This window comes from Eleutherodactylus coqui, chromosome 7, assembly GCF_035609145.1.
Source record: "Eleutherodactylus coqui strain aEleCoq1 chromosome 7, aEleCoq1.hap1, whole genome shotgun sequence".
Taxonomy (NCBI): Eukaryota; Metazoa; Chordata; class Amphibia; order Anura; family Eleutherodactylidae; genus Eleutherodactylus; species Eleutherodactylus coqui.
Genome location: NC_089843.1, coordinates 227340850 through 227355615, shown reverse-complemented (window position 1 = coordinate 227355615; position 14766 = coordinate 227340850). Strand labels below are relative to the sequence as shown.

At 40.3% G+C, this 14766-nt stretch overlaps 7 non-coding genes across 7 annotated transcripts; all 7 read right to left on the bottom strand.

The window, feature by feature from the left end:
* Positions 1 to 197: 197 nt before the first annotated feature.
* TRNAK-UUU (transfer RNA lysine (anticodon UUU)) lies at positions 198 to 270 on the bottom strand. The gene has a single exon. It is a non-coding gene; the product is annotated as a tRNA-Lys (tRNA).
* Positions 271 to 1902: 1632 nt separating this feature from the next.
* On the bottom strand, positions 1903 to 1975 carry TRNAK-UUU (transfer RNA lysine (anticodon UUU)). The gene has a single exon. It is a non-coding gene; the product is annotated as a tRNA-Lys (tRNA).
* A 6954-nt stretch (positions 1976 to 8929) lies between these two features.
* Positions 8930 to 9002, bottom strand: TRNAK-UUU (transfer RNA lysine (anticodon UUU)). Its single transcript has one exon. It is a non-coding gene; the product is annotated as a tRNA-Lys (tRNA).
* A 950-nt stretch (positions 9003 to 9952) lies between these two features.
* TRNAK-UUU (transfer RNA lysine (anticodon UUU)) lies at positions 9953 to 10025 on the bottom strand. The gene has a single exon. It is a non-coding gene; the product is annotated as a tRNA-Lys (tRNA).
* A 1017-nt stretch (positions 10026 to 11042) lies between these two features.
* Positions 11043 to 11115, bottom strand: TRNAK-UUU (transfer RNA lysine (anticodon UUU)). Its single transcript has one exon. It is a non-coding gene; the product is annotated as a tRNA-Lys (tRNA).
* Positions 11116 to 12747: 1632 nt separating this feature from the next.
* Positions 12748 to 12820, bottom strand: TRNAK-UUU (transfer RNA lysine (anticodon UUU)). Its single transcript has one exon. It is a non-coding gene; the product is annotated as a tRNA-Lys (tRNA).
* Positions 12821 to 14178: 1358 nt separating this feature from the next.
* TRNAK-UUU (transfer RNA lysine (anticodon UUU)) lies at positions 14179 to 14251 on the bottom strand. Its single transcript has one exon. It is a non-coding gene; the product is annotated as a tRNA-Lys (tRNA).
* Positions 14252 to 14766: the final 515 nt, after the last annotated feature.

Sequence of the window (14766 nt, the reverse complement as noted above, 5' to 3'; positions counted from 1 at the left end):
GGTGGAAAATCAAAAATGTGCTCAAAATCTGCTAAACAGACATAGAAGGGTTGTTTCTGCAATAAGCAAAGATGTTCTCAAGCTGCTTCTATACCTTTGGTTTTGCACAGTAGAACACGACAATACAGAAGCAAAGACTCAGTGGAAAATCAAAGATTTGCTCAATAAAGACATTTGACAGCTTGCTTTAGCAAGTACGCCTGAACAGGGACTTGAACCCTGGACCCTCAGATTAAAAGTCTGATGCTCTACCGACTGAGCTATCCAGGCTCTGAAAAATGCTCTTCTTAGCTCCTCTAAGCGTCTTAACATAAAATATGGAGGTAAAGAAACAAAGCTTTGGTGGAAAATCAAAAATGTGCTCAAAATCTGCTAAACAGACATAGAAGGGTTGTTTCTGCAATAAGCAAAGATGTTCTCAAGCTGCTTCTATACCCTTGGTTTTGCACAGTAGAACACGACAATACAGAAGCAAAGACTCAGTGGAAAATCAAAGATGTGCTCAATAAAGACATTTGACAGCTTGCTTTAGCAAGTACGCCTGAACAGCGACTTGAACCCTGGACCCTCAGATTAAAAGTCTGATGCTCTACCGACTGAGCTATCCAGGCTCTGAAAAATGCTCTCCTTAGCTCCTCTAAGCGTCTTAACATAAAATATGGAGGTAAAGAAACAAAGCTTTGGTGGAAACTCAAAAATGTGCTCAAAATCTACTAAACAGACATAGAAGGGTTGTTTCTGCAATAAGCAAAGATGTTCTGAAGCTGCTTCTATACCCTTGGTTTTGCACAGTAGAACACGACAATACAGAAGCAAAGACTCAGTGGAAAATCAAAGATGTGCTCAATAAAGACATTTGACAGCTTGCTTTAGCAAGTACGCCTGAACAGCGACTTGAACCCTGGACCCTCAGATTAAAAGTCTGATGCTCTACCGACTGAGCTATCCAGGCTCTGAAAAATGCTCTTCTTAGCTCCTCTAAGCGTCTTAACATAAAATATGGAGGTAAAGAAACAAAGCTTTGGTGGAAAATCAAAAATGTGCTCAAAATCTGCTAAACAGACATAGAAGGGTTGTTTCTGCAATAAGCAAAGATGTTCTCAAGCTGCTTCTATACCTTTGGTTTTGCACAGTAGAACACGACAATACAGAAGCAAAGACTCAGTGGAAAATCAAAGATGTGCTCAATAAAGACATTTGACAGCTTGCTTTAGCAAGCACGCCTGAACAGGGACTTGAACCCTGGACCCTCAGATTAAAAGTCTGATGCTCTACCGACTGAGCTATCCAGGTTCTGAAAAATGCTCTTCTTAGCTCCTCTAAGCGTCTTAACATAAAATATGGAGGTAAAGAAACAAAGCTTTGGTGGAAAATCAAAAATGTGCTCAAAATCTGCTAAACAGACATAGAAGGGTTGTTTCTGCAATAAGCAAAGATGTTCTCAAGCTGCTTCTATACCTTTGGTTTTGCACAGTAGAACACGACAATACAGAAGCAAAGACTCAGTGGAAAATCAAAGATTTGCTCAATAAAGACATTTGACAGCTTGCTTTAGCAAGTACGCCTGAACAGGGACTTGAACCCTGGACCCTCAGATTAAAAGTCTGATGCTCTACCGATTGAGCTATCCAGGCTCTGAAAAATGCTCTTCTTAGCTCCTCTAAGCGTCTTAACATAAAATATGGAGGTAAAGAAACAAAGCTTTGGTGGAAAATCAAAAATGTGCTCAAAATCTGCTAAACAGACATAGAAGGGTTGTTTCTGCAATAAGCAAAGATGTTCTCAAGCTGCTTCTATACCCTTGGTTTTGCACAGTAGAACACGACAATAAAGAAGCAAAGACTCAGTGGAAAATCAAAGATGTGCTCAATAAAGACATTTGACAGCTTGCTTTAGCAAGTACGCCTGAACAGGGACTTGAACCCTGGACCCTCAGATTAAAAGTCTGATGCTCTACCGACTGAGCTATCCAGGCTCTGAAAAATGCTCTTCTTAGCTCCTCTAAGCGTCTTAACATAAAATATGGAGGTAAAGAAACAAAGCTTTGGTGGAAAATCAAAAATGTGCTCAAAATCTGCTAAACAGACATAGAAGGGTTGTTTCTGCAATAAGCAAAGATGTTCTCAAGCTGCTTCTATACCCTTGGTTTTGCACAGTAGAACACGGCACTGAAGATGCAGAGACTCAGTGGAAAATCAAAGATGTGCTCAATAAAGACATTTGACAGCTTGCTTTAGCAAGTACGCCTGAACAGGGACTTGAACCCTGGACCCTCAGATTAAAAGTATGATGCTCTACCGACTGAGCTATCCAGGCTCTAAAAAATGCTCTTCTCAGCTCCTCTAAGTGTCTTAACATAAAATATGGAGGTAAAGAAACAAAGCATTGGTGGAAAATCAACAATGTGCCCAAAATCTGTTAAACAGACATAAAAGGGTTGTTTCTGCAAAAAACAAAGATGTTCTCAAGCTGCTTCTATACCCTTGGTTTTGCACAGTAGAACACGGCACTGAAGATGCAGAGACTCAGTGGAAAATCAAAAATGTGCTCAAAATTTGCTAAACAGACATAGAAGGGTTGTTTCTGCAAAAAACAAAGATGTTCTCAAGCTGCTTCTATACCCTTGGTTTTGCACAGTAGAACACGGCACTGAAGATGCAGAGACTCAGTGGAAAATCAAAGATGTGCTCTTGGTTTTGCACAGTAGAACACGACAATACAGAAGCAAAGACTCAGTGGAAAATCAAAGATGTGCTCAATAAAGACATTTGACAGCTTGCTTTAGCAAGTACGCCTGAACAGGGACTTGAACCCTGGACCCTCAGATTAAAAGTATGATGCTCTACCGACTGAGCTATACAGGCTCTAAAAAATGCTCTTCTCAGCTCCTCTAAGTGTCTTAACATTAAATATGGAGGTAAAGAAACAAAGCATTGGTGGAAAATCAACAATGTGCCCAAAATCTGTTAAACAGACATAAAAGGGTTGTTTCTGCAAAAAACAAACATTTTCTCAAGCTGCTTCTATACCCTTGGTTTTGCACAGTAGAACACGGCACCGAAGATGCAGAGACTCAGTGGAAAATCAAAGATGTGCTCAATAAAGACATTTGACAGCTTGCTTTAGCAAGTACGCCTGAACAGCGACTTGAACCCTGGACCCTCAGATTAAAAGTCTGATGCTCTACCGACTGAGCTATCCAGGCTCTGAAAAATGCTCTTCTTAGCTCCTCTAAGCGTCTTAACATAAAATATGGAGGTAAAGAAACAAAGCTTTGGTGGAAAATCAAAAATGTGCTCAAAATCTGTTAAACAGACATAAAAGGGTTGTTTCTGCAAAAAACAAACATTTTCTCAAGCTGCTTCTATACCCTTGGTTTTGCACAGTAGAACACGGCACCGAAGATGCAGAGACTCAGTGGAAAATCAAAGATGTGCTCAATAAAGACATTTGACAGCTTGCTTTAGCAAGTACGCCTGAACAGCGACTTGAACCCTGGACCCTCAGATTAAAAGTCTGATGCTCTACTGACTGAGCTATCCAGGCTCTGAAAAATGCTCTTCTTAGCTCCTCTAAGCGTCTTAACATAAAATATGGAGGTAAAGAAACAAAGCTTTGGTGGAAAATCAAAAATGTGCTCAAAATTTGCTAAACAGACATAGAAGGGTTGTTTCTGCAAAAAACAAAGATGTTCTCAAGCTGCTTCTATACCCTTGGTTTTGCACAGTAGAACACGACAATACAGAAGCAAAGACTCAGTGGAAAATCAAAGATGTGCTCAATAAAGACATTTGACAGCTTGCTTTAGCAAGTACACCTGAACAGGGACTTGAACCCTGGACCCTCAGATTAAAAGTCTGATGCTCTACCGACTGAGCTATCCAGGCTCTGAAAAATGCTCTTCTTAGCTCCTCTAAGCGTATTAACATAAAATATGGAGGTAAAGAAACAAAGCTTTGGTGGAAAATCAAAAATGTGCTCAAAATTTGCTAAACAGACATAGAAGGGTTGTTTCTGCAAAAAACAAAGATGTTCTCAAGCTGCTTCTATACCCTTGGTTTTGCACAGTAGAACACGGCACTGAAGATGCAGAGACTCAGTGGAAAATCAAAGATGTGCTCTTGGTTTTGCACAGTAGAACACGACAATACAGAAGCAAAGACTCAGTGGAAAATCAAAGATGTGCTCAATAAAGACATTTGACAGCTTGCTTTAGCAAGTACGCCTGAACAGGGACTTGAACCCTGGACCCTCAGATTAAAAGTATGATGCTCTACCGACTGAGCTATCCAGGCTCTAAAAAATGCTCTTCTCAGCTCCTCTAAGCGTCTTAACATAAAATATGGAGGTAAAGAAACAAAGCATTGGTGGAAAATCAACAATGTGCCCAAAATCTGTTAAACAGACATAAAAGGGTTGTTTCTGCAAAAAACAAACATTTTCTCAAGCTGCTTCTATACCCTTGGTTTTGCACAGTAGAACACGGCACCGAAGATGCAGAGACTCAGTGGAAAATCAAAGATGTGCTCAATAAAGACATTTGACAGCTTGCTTTAGCAAGTACGCCTGAACAGCGACTTGAACCCTGGACCCTCAGATTAAAAGTCTGATGCTCTACCGACTGAGCTATCCAGGCTCTGAAAAATGCTCTTCTTAGCTCCTCTAAGCGTCTTAACATAAAATATGGAGGTAAAGAAACAAAGCTTTGGTGGAAAATCAAAAATGTGCTCAAAATCTGTTAAACAGACATAAAAGGGTTGTTTCTGCAAAAAACAAACATTTTCTCAAGCTGCTTCTATACCCTTGGTTTTGCACAGTAGAACACGGCACCGAAGATGCAGAGACTCAGTGGAAAATCAAAGATGTGCTCAATAAAGACATTTGACAGCTTGCTTTAGCAAGTACGCCTGAACAGCGACTTGAACCCTGGACCCTCAGATTAAAAGTCTGATGCTCTACCGACTGAGCTATCCAGGCTCTGAAAAATGCTCTTCTTAGCTCCTCTAAGCGTCTTAACATAAAATATGGAGGTAAAGAAACAAAGCTTTGGTGGAAAATCAAAAATGTGCTCAAAATCTGCTAAACAGACATAGAAGGGTTGTTTCTGCAATAAGCAAAGATGTTCTCAAGCTGCTTCTATACCTTTGGTTTTGCACAGTAGAACACGACAATACAGAAGCAAAGACTCAGTGGAAAATCAAAGATGTGCTCAATAAAGACATTTGACAGCTTGCTTTAGCAAGCACGCCTGAACAGGGACTTGAACCCTGGACCCTCAGATTAAAAGTCTGATGCTCTACCGACTGAGCTATCCAGGTTCTGAAAAATGCTCTTCTTAGCTCCTCTAAGCGTCTTAACATAAAATATGGAGGTAAAGAAACAAAGCTTTGGTGGAAAATCAAAAATGTGCTCAAAATCTGCTAAACAGACATAGAAGGGTTGTTTCTGCAATAAGCAAAGATGTTCTCAAGCTGCTTCTATACCTTTGGTTTTGCACAGTAGAACACGACAATACAGAAGCAAAGACTCAGTGGAAAATCAAAGATTTGCTCAATAAAGACATTTGACAGCTTGCTTTAGCAAGTACGCCTGAACAGGGACTTGAACCCTGGACCCTCAGATTAAAAGTCTGATGCTCTACCGATTGAGCTATCCAGGCTCTGAAAAATGCTCTTCTTAGCTCCTCTAAGCGTCTTAACATAAAATATGGAGGTAAAGAAACAAAGCTTTGGTGGAAAATCAAAAATGTGCTCAAAATCTGCTAAACAGACATAGAAGGGTTGTTTCTGCAATAAGCAAAGATGTTCTCAAGCTGCTTCTATACCCTTGGTTTTGCACAGTAGAACACGACAATAAAGAAGCAAAGACTCAGTGGAAAATCAAAGATGTGCTCAATAAAGACATTTGACAGCTTGCTTTAGCAAGTACGCCTGAACAGGGACTTGAACCCTGAACCCTCAGATTAAAAGTCTGATGCTCTACCGACTGAGCTATCCAGGCTCTGAAAAATGCTCTTCTTAGCTCCTCTAAGCGTCTTAACATAAAATATGGAGGTAAAGAAACAAAGCTTTGGTGGAAAATCAAAAATGTGCTCAAAATCTGCTAAACAGACATAGAAGGGTTGTTTCTGCAATAAGCAAAGATGTTCTCAAGCTGCTTCTATACCCTTGGTTTTGCACAGTAGAACACGGCACTGAAGATGCAGAGACTCAGTGGAAAATCAAAGATGTGCTCAATAAAGACATTTGACAGCTTGCTTTAGCAAGTACGCCTGAACAGGGACTTGAACCCTGGACCCTCAGATTAAAAGTATGATGCTCTACCGACTGAGCTATCCAGGCTCTAAAAAATGCTCTTCTCAGCTCCTCTAAGTGTCTTAACATAAAATATGGAGGTAAAGAAACAAAGCATTGGTGGAAAATCAACAATGTGCCCAAAATCTGTTAAACAGACATAAAAGGGTTGTTTCTGCAAAAAACAAAGATGTTCTCAAGCTGCTTCTATACCCTTGGTTTTGCACAGTAGAACACGGCACTGAAGATGCAGAGACTCAGTGGAAAATCAAAAATGTGCTCAAAATTTGCTAAACAGACATAGAAGGGTTGTTTCTGCAAAAAACAAAGATGTTCTCAAGCTGCTTCTATACCCTTGGTTTTGCACAGTAGAACACGGCACTGAAGATGCAGAGACTCAGTGGAAAATCAAAGATGTGCTCTTGGTTTTGCACAGTAGAACACGACAATACAGAAGCAAAGACTCAGTGGAAAATCAAAGATGTGCTCAATAAAGACATTTGACAGCTTGCTTTAGCAAGTACGCCTGAACAGGGACTTGAACCCTGGACCCTCAGATTAAAAGTATGATGCTCTACCGACTGAGCTATCCAGGCTCTAAAAAATGCTCTTCTCAGCTCCTCTAAGTGTCTTAACATTAAATATGGAGGTAAAGAAACAAAGCATTGGTGGAAAATCAACAATGTGCCCAAAATCTGTTAAACAGACATAAAAGGGTTGTTTCTGCAAAAAACAAACATTTTCTCAAGCTGCTTCTATACCCTTGGTTTTGCACAGTAGAACACGGCACCGAAGATGCAGAGACTCAGTGGAAAATCAAAGATGTGCTCAATAAAGACATTTGACAGCTTGCTTTAGCAAGTACGCCTGAACAGCGACTTGAACCCTGGACCCTCAGATTAAAAGTCTGATGCTCTACCGACTGAGCTATCCAGGCTCTGAAAAATGCTCTTCTTAGCTCCTCTAAGCGTCTTAACATAAAATATGGAGGTAAAGAAACAAAGCTTTGGTGGAAAATCAAAAATGTGCTCAAAATCTGTTAAACAGACATAAAAGGGTTGTTTCTGCAAAAAACAAACATTTTCTCAAGCTGCTTCTATACCCTTGGTTTTGCACAGTAGAACACGGCACCGAAGATGCAGAGACTCAGTGGAAAATCAAAGATGTGCTCAATAAAGACATTTGACAGCTTGCTTTAGCAAGTACGCCTGAACAGCGACTTGAACCCTGGACCCTCAGATTAAAAGTCTGATGCTCTACTGACTGAGCTATCCAGGCTCTGAAAAATGCTCTTCTTAGCTCCTCTAAGCGTCTTAACATAAAATATGGAGGTAAAGAAACAAAGCTTTGGTGGAAAATCAAAAATGTGCTCAAAATTTGCTAAACAGACATAGAAGGGTTGTTTCTGCAAAAAACAAAGATGTTCTCAAGCTGCTTCTATACCCTTGGTTTTGCACAGTAGAACACGGCACTGAAGATGCAGAGACTCAGTGGAAAATCAAAGATGTGCTCTTGGTTTTGCACAGTAGAACACGACAATACAGAAGCAAAGACTCAGTGGAAAATCAAAGATGTGCTCAATAAAGACATTTGACAGCTTGCTTTAGCAAGTACGCCTGAACAGGGACTTGAACCCTGGACCCTCAGATTAAAAGTATGATGCTCTACCGACTGAGCTATCCAGGCTCTAAAAAATGCTCTTCTCAGCTCCTCTAAGCGTCTTAACATAAAATATGGAGGTAAAGAAACAAAGCATTGGTGGAAAATCAACAATGTGCCCAAAATCTGTTAAACAGACATAAAAGGGTTGTTTCTGCAAAAAACAAACATTTTCTCAAGCTGCTTCTATACCCTTGGTTTTGCACAGTAGAACACGGCACCGAAGATGCAGAGACTCAGTGGAAAATCAAAGATGTGCTCAATAAAGACATTTGACAGCTTGCTTTAGCAAGTACGCCTGAACAGCGACTTGAACCCTGGACCCTCAGATTAAAAGTCTGATGCTCTACCGACTGAGCTATCCAGGCTCTGAAAAATGCTCTTCTTAGCTCCTCTAAGCGTCTTAACATAAAATATGGAGGTAAAGAAACAAAGCTTTGGTGGAAAATCAAAAATGTGCTCAAAATCTGTTAAACAGACATAAAAGGGTTGTTTCTGCAAAAAACAAACATTTTCTCAAGCTGCTTCTATACCCTTGGTTTTGCACAGTAGAACACGGCACCGAAGATGCAGAGACTCAGTGGAAAATCAAAGATGTGCTCAATAAAGACATTTGACAGCTTGCTTTAGCAAGTACGCCTGAACAGCGACTTGAACCCTGGACCCTCAGATTAAAAGTCTGATGCTCTACCGACTGAGCTATCCAGGCTCTGAAAAATGCTCTTCTTAGCTCCTCTAAGCGTCTTAACATAAAATATGGAGGTAAAGAAACAAAGCTTTGGTGGAAAATCAAAAATGTGCTCAAAATCTGCTAAACAGACATAGAAGGGTTGTTTCTGCAATAAGCAAAGATGTTCTCAAGCTGCTTCTATACCTTTGGTTTTGCACAGTAGAACACGACAATACAGAAGCAAAGACTCAGTGGAAAATCAAAGATTTGCTCAATAAAGACATTTGACAGCTTGCTTTAGCAAGTACGCCTGAACAGGGACTTGAACCCTGGACCCTCAGATTAAAAGTCTGATGCTCTACCGACTGAGCTATCCAGGCTCTGAAAAATGCTCTTCTTAGCTCCTCTAAGCGTCTTAACATAAAATATGGAGGTAAAGAAACAAAGCATTGGTGGAAAATCAACAATGTGCCCAAAATCTGTTAAACAGACATAAAAGGGTTGTTTCTGCAAAAAACAAACATTTTCTCAAGCTGCTTCTATACCCTTGGTTTTGCACAGTAGAACACGGCACCGAAGATGCAGAGACTCAGTGGAAAATCAAAGATGTGCTCAATAAAGACATTTGACAGCTTGCTTTAGCAAGTACGCCTGAACAGCGACTTGAACCCTGGACCCTCAGATTAAAAGTCTGATGCTCTACCGACTGAGCTATCCAGGCTCTGAAAAATGCTCTTCTTAGCTCCTCTAAGCGTCTTAACATAAAATATGGAGGTAAAGAAACAAAGCTTTGGTGGAAAATCAAAAATGTGCTCAAAATCTGTTAAACAGACATAAAAGGGTTGTTTCTGCAAAAAACAAACATTTTCTCAAGCTGCTTCTATACCCTTGGTTTTGCACAGTAGAACACGGCACCGAAGATGCAGAGACTCAGTGGAAAATCAAAGATGTGCTCAATAAAGACATTTGACAGCTTGCTTTAGCAAGTACGCCTGAACAGCGACTTGAACCCTGGACCCTCAGATTAAAAGTCTGATGCTCTACCGACTGAGCTATCCAGGCTCTGAAAAATGCTCTTCTTAGCTCCTCTAAGCGTCTTAACATAAAATATGGAGGTAAAGAAACAAAGCTTTGGTGGAAAATCAAAAATGTGCTCAAAATCTGCTAAACAGACATAGAAGGGTTGTTTCTGCAATAAGCAAAGATGTTCTCAAGCTGCTTCTATACCTTTGGTTTTGCACAGTAGAACACGACAATACAGAAGCAAAGACTCAGTGGAAAATCAAAGATTTGCTCAATAAAGACATTTGACAGCTTGCTTTAGCAAGTACGCCTGAACAGGGACTTGAACCCTGGACCCTCAGATTAAAAGTCTGATGCTCTACCGACTGAGCTATCCAGGCTCTGAAAAATGCTCTTCTTAGCTCCTCTAAGCGTCTTAACATAAAATATGGAGGTAAAGAAACAAAGCTTTGGTGGAAAATCAAAAATGTGCTCAAAATTTGCTAAACAGACATAGAAGGGTTGTTTCTGCAAAAAACAAAGATGTTCTCAAGCTGCTTCTATACCCTTGGTTTTGCACAGTAGAACACGGCACTGAAGATGCAGAGACTCAGTGGAAAATCAAAGATGTGCTCTTGGTTTTGCACAGTAGAACACGACAATACAGAAGCAAAGACTCAGTGGAAAATCAAAGATGTGCTCAATAAAGACATTTGACAGCTTGCTTTAGCAAGTACGCCTGAACAGGGACTTGAACCCTGGACCCTCAGATTAAAAGTATGATGCTCTACCGACTGAGCTATCCAGGCTCTGAAAAATGCTCTTCTTAGCTCCTCTAAGCGTCTTAACATAAAATATGGAGGTAAAGAAACAAAGCTTTGGTGGAAAATCAAAAATGTGCTCAAAATTTGCTAAACAGACATAGAAGGGTTGTTTCTGCAATAAGCAAAGATGTTCTCAAGCTGCTTCTGTACCTTTGGTTTTGCACAGTAGAACACGACAATACAGAAGCAAAGACTCAGTGGAAAATCAAAGATGTGCTCAATAAAGACATTTGACAGCTTGCTTTAGCAAACACGCCTGAACAGGGACTTGAACCCTGGACCCTCAGATTAAAAGTCTGATGCTCTACCGACTGAGCTATCCAGGTTCTGAAAAATGCTCTTCTTAGCTCCTCTAAGCGTCTTAACATAAAATATGGAGGTAAAGAAACAAAGCTTTGGTGGAAAATCAAAAATGTGCTCAAAATCTGCTAAACAGACATAGAAGGGTTGTTTCTGCAATAAGCAAAGATGTTCTCAAGCTGCTTCTATACCTTTGGTTTTGCACAGTAGAACACGACAATACAGAAGCAAAGACTCAGTGGAAAATCAAAGATTTGCTCAATAAAGACATTTGACAGCTTGCTTTAGCAAGTACGCCTGAACAGGGACTTGAACCCTGGACCCTCAGATTAAAAGTCTGATGCTCTACCGACTGAGCTATCCAGGCTCTGAAAAATGCTCTTCTTAGCTCCTCTAAGCGTCTTAACATAAAATATGGAGGTAAAGAAACAAAGCTTTGGTGGAAAATCAAAAATGTGCTCAAAATCTGCTAAACAGACATAGAAGGGTTGTTTCTGCAATAAGCAAAGATGTTCTCAAGCTGCTTCTATACCCTTGGTTTTGCACAGTAGAACACGACAATACAGAAGCAAAGACTCAGTGGAAAATCAAAGATGTGCTCAATAAAGACATTTGACAGCTTGCTTTAGCAAGTACGCCTGAACAGCGACTTGAACCCTGGACCCTCAGATTAAAAGTCTGATGCTCTACCGACTGAGCTATCCAGGCTCTGAAAAATGCTCTCCTTAGCTCCTCTAAGCGTCTTAACATAAAATATGGAGGTAAAGAAACAAAGCTTTGGTGGAAACTCAAAAATGTGCTCAAAATCTACTAAACAGACATAGAAGGGTTGTTTCTGCAATAAGCAAAGATGTTCTGAAGCTGCTTCTATACCCTTGGTTTTGCACAGTAGAACACGACAATACAGAAGCAAAGACTCAGTGGAAAATCAAAGATGTGCTCAATAAAGACATTTGACAGCTTGCTTTAGCAAGTACGCCTGAACAGCGACTTGAACCCTGGACCCTCAGATTAAAAGTCTGATGCTCTACCGACTGAGCTATCCAGGCTCTGAAAAATGCTCTTCTTAGCTCCTCTAAGCGTCTTAACATAAAATATGGAGGTAAAGAAACAAAGCTTTGGTGGAAAATCAAAAATGTGCTCAAAATCTGCTAAACAGACATAGAAGGGTTGTTTCTGCAATAAGCAAAGATGTTCTCAAGCTGCTTCTATACCTTTGGTTTTGCACAGTAGAACACGACAATACAGAAGCAAAGACTCAGTGGAAAATCAAAGATGTGCTCAATAAAGACATTTGACAGCTTGCTTTAGCAAGCACGCCTGAACAGGGACTTGAACCCTGGACCCTCAGATTAAAAGTCTGATGCTCTACCGACTGAGCTATCCAGGTTCTGAAAAATGCTCTTCTTAGCTCCTCTAAGCGTCTTAACATAAAATATGGAGGTAAAGAAACAAAGCTTTGGTGGAAAATCAAAAATGTGCTCAAAATCTGCTAAACAGACATAGAAGGGTTGTTTCTGCAATAAGCAAAGATGTTCTCAAGCTGCTTCTATACCTTTGGTTTTGCACAGTAGAACACGACAATACAGAAGCAAACACTCAGTGGAAAATCAAAGATTTGCTCAATAAAGACATTTGACAGCTTGCTTTAGCAAGTACGCCTGAACAGGGACTTGAACCCTGGACCCTCAGATTAAAAGTCTGATGCTCTACCGATTGAGCTATCCAGGCTCTGAAAAATGCTCTTCTTAGCTCCTCTAAGCGTCTTAACATAAAATATGGAGGTAAAGAAACAAAGCTTTGGTGGAAAATCAAAAATGTGCTCAAAATCTGCTAAACAGACATAGAAGGGTTGTTTCTGCAATAAGCAAAGATGTTCTCAAGCTGCTTCTATACCCTTGGTTTTGCACAGTAGAACACGACAATAAAGAAGCAAAGACTCAGTGGAAAATCAAAGATGTGCTCAATAAAGACATTTGACAGCTTGCTTTAGCAAGTACGCCTGAACAGGGACTTGAACCCTGGACCCTCAGATTAAAAGTCTGATGCTCTACCGACTGAGCTATCCAGGCTCTGAATAATGCTCTTCTTAGCTCCTCTAAGCGTATTAACATAAAATATGGAGGTAAAGAAACAAAGCTTTGGTGGAAAATCAAAAATGTGCTCAAAATTTGCTAAACAGACATAGAAGGGTTGTTTCTGCAAAAAACAAAGATGTTCTCAAGCTGCTTCTATACCCTTGGTTTTGCACAGTAGAACACGGCACTGAAGATGCAGAGACTCAGTGGAAAATCAAAGATGTGCTCTTGGTTTTGCACAGTAGAACACGACAATACAGAAGCAAAGACTCAGTGGAAAATCAAAGATGTGCTCAATAAAGACATTTGACAGCTTGCTTTAGCAAGTACGCCTGAACAGGGACTTGAACCCTGGACCCTCAGATTAAAAGTATGATGCTCTACCGACTGAGCTATCCAGGCTCTAAAAAATGCTCTTCTCAGCTCCTCTAAGCGTCTTAACATAAAATATGGAGGTAAAGAAACAAAGCATTGGTGGAAAATCAACAATGTGCCCAAAATCTGTTAAACAGACATAAAAGGGTTGTTTCTGCAAAAAACAAACATTTTCTCAAGCTGCTTCTATACCCTTGGTTTTGCACAGTAGAACACGGCACCGAAGATGCAGAGACTCAGTGGAAAATCAAAGATGTGCTCAATAAAGACATTTGACAGCTTGCTTTAGCAAGTACGCCTGAACAGCGACTTGAACCCTGGACCCTCAGATTAAAAGTCTGATGCTCTACCGACTGAGCTATCCAGGCTCTGAAAAATGCTCTTCTTAGCTCCTCTAAGCGTCTTAACATAAAATATGGAGGTAAAGAAACAAAGCTTTGGTGGAAAATCAAAAATGTGCTCAAAATCTGTTAAACAGACATAAAAGGGTTGTTTCTGCAAAAAACAAACATTTTCTCAAGCTGCTTCTATACCCTTGGTTTTGCACAGTAGAACACGGCACCGAAGATGCAGAGACTCAGTGGAAAATCAAAGATGTGCTCAATAAAGACATTTGACAGCTTGCTTTAGCAAGTACGCCTGAACAGCGACTTGAACCCTGGACCCTCAGATTAAAAGTCTGATGCTCTACCGACTGAGCTATCCAGGCTCTGAAAAATGCTCTTCTTAGCTCCTCTAAGCGTCTTAACATAAAATATGGAGGTAAAGAAACAAAGCTTTGGTGGAAAATCAAAAATGTGCTCAAAATCTGCTAAACAGACATAGAAGGGTTGTTTCTGCAATAAGCAAAGATGTTCTCAAGCTGCTTCTATACCTTTGGTTTTGCACAGTAGAACACGACAATACAGAAGCAAACACTCAGTGGAAAATCAAAGATTTGCTCAATAAAGACATTTGACAGCTTGCTTTAGCAAGTACGCCTGAACAGGGACTTGAACCCTGGACCCTCAGATTAAAAGTCTGATGCTCTACCGACTGAGCTATCCAGGCTCTGAAAAATGCTCTTCTTAGCTCCTCTAAGCGTCTTAACATAAAATATGGAGGTAAAGAAACAAAGCATTGGTGGAAAATCAACAATGTGCCCAAAATCTGTTAAACAGACATAAAAGGGTTGTTTCTGCAAAAAACAAACATTTTCTCAAGCTGCTTCTATACCCTTGGTTTTGCACAGTAGAACACGGCACCGAAGATGCAGAGACTCAGTGGAAAATCAAAGATGTGCTCAATAAAGACATTTGACAGCTTGCTTTAGCAAGTACGCCTGAACAGCGACTTGAACCCTGGACCCTCAGATTAAAAGTCTGATGCTCTACCGACTGAGCTATCCAGGCTCTGAAAAATGCTCTTCTTAGCTCCTCTAAGCGTCTTAACATAAAATATGGAGGTAAAGAAACAAAGCTTTGGTGGAAAATCAAAAATGTGCTCAAAATCTGTTAAACAGACATAAAAGGGTTGTTTCTGCAAAAAACAAACATTTTCTCAAGCTGCTTCTATACCCTTGGTTT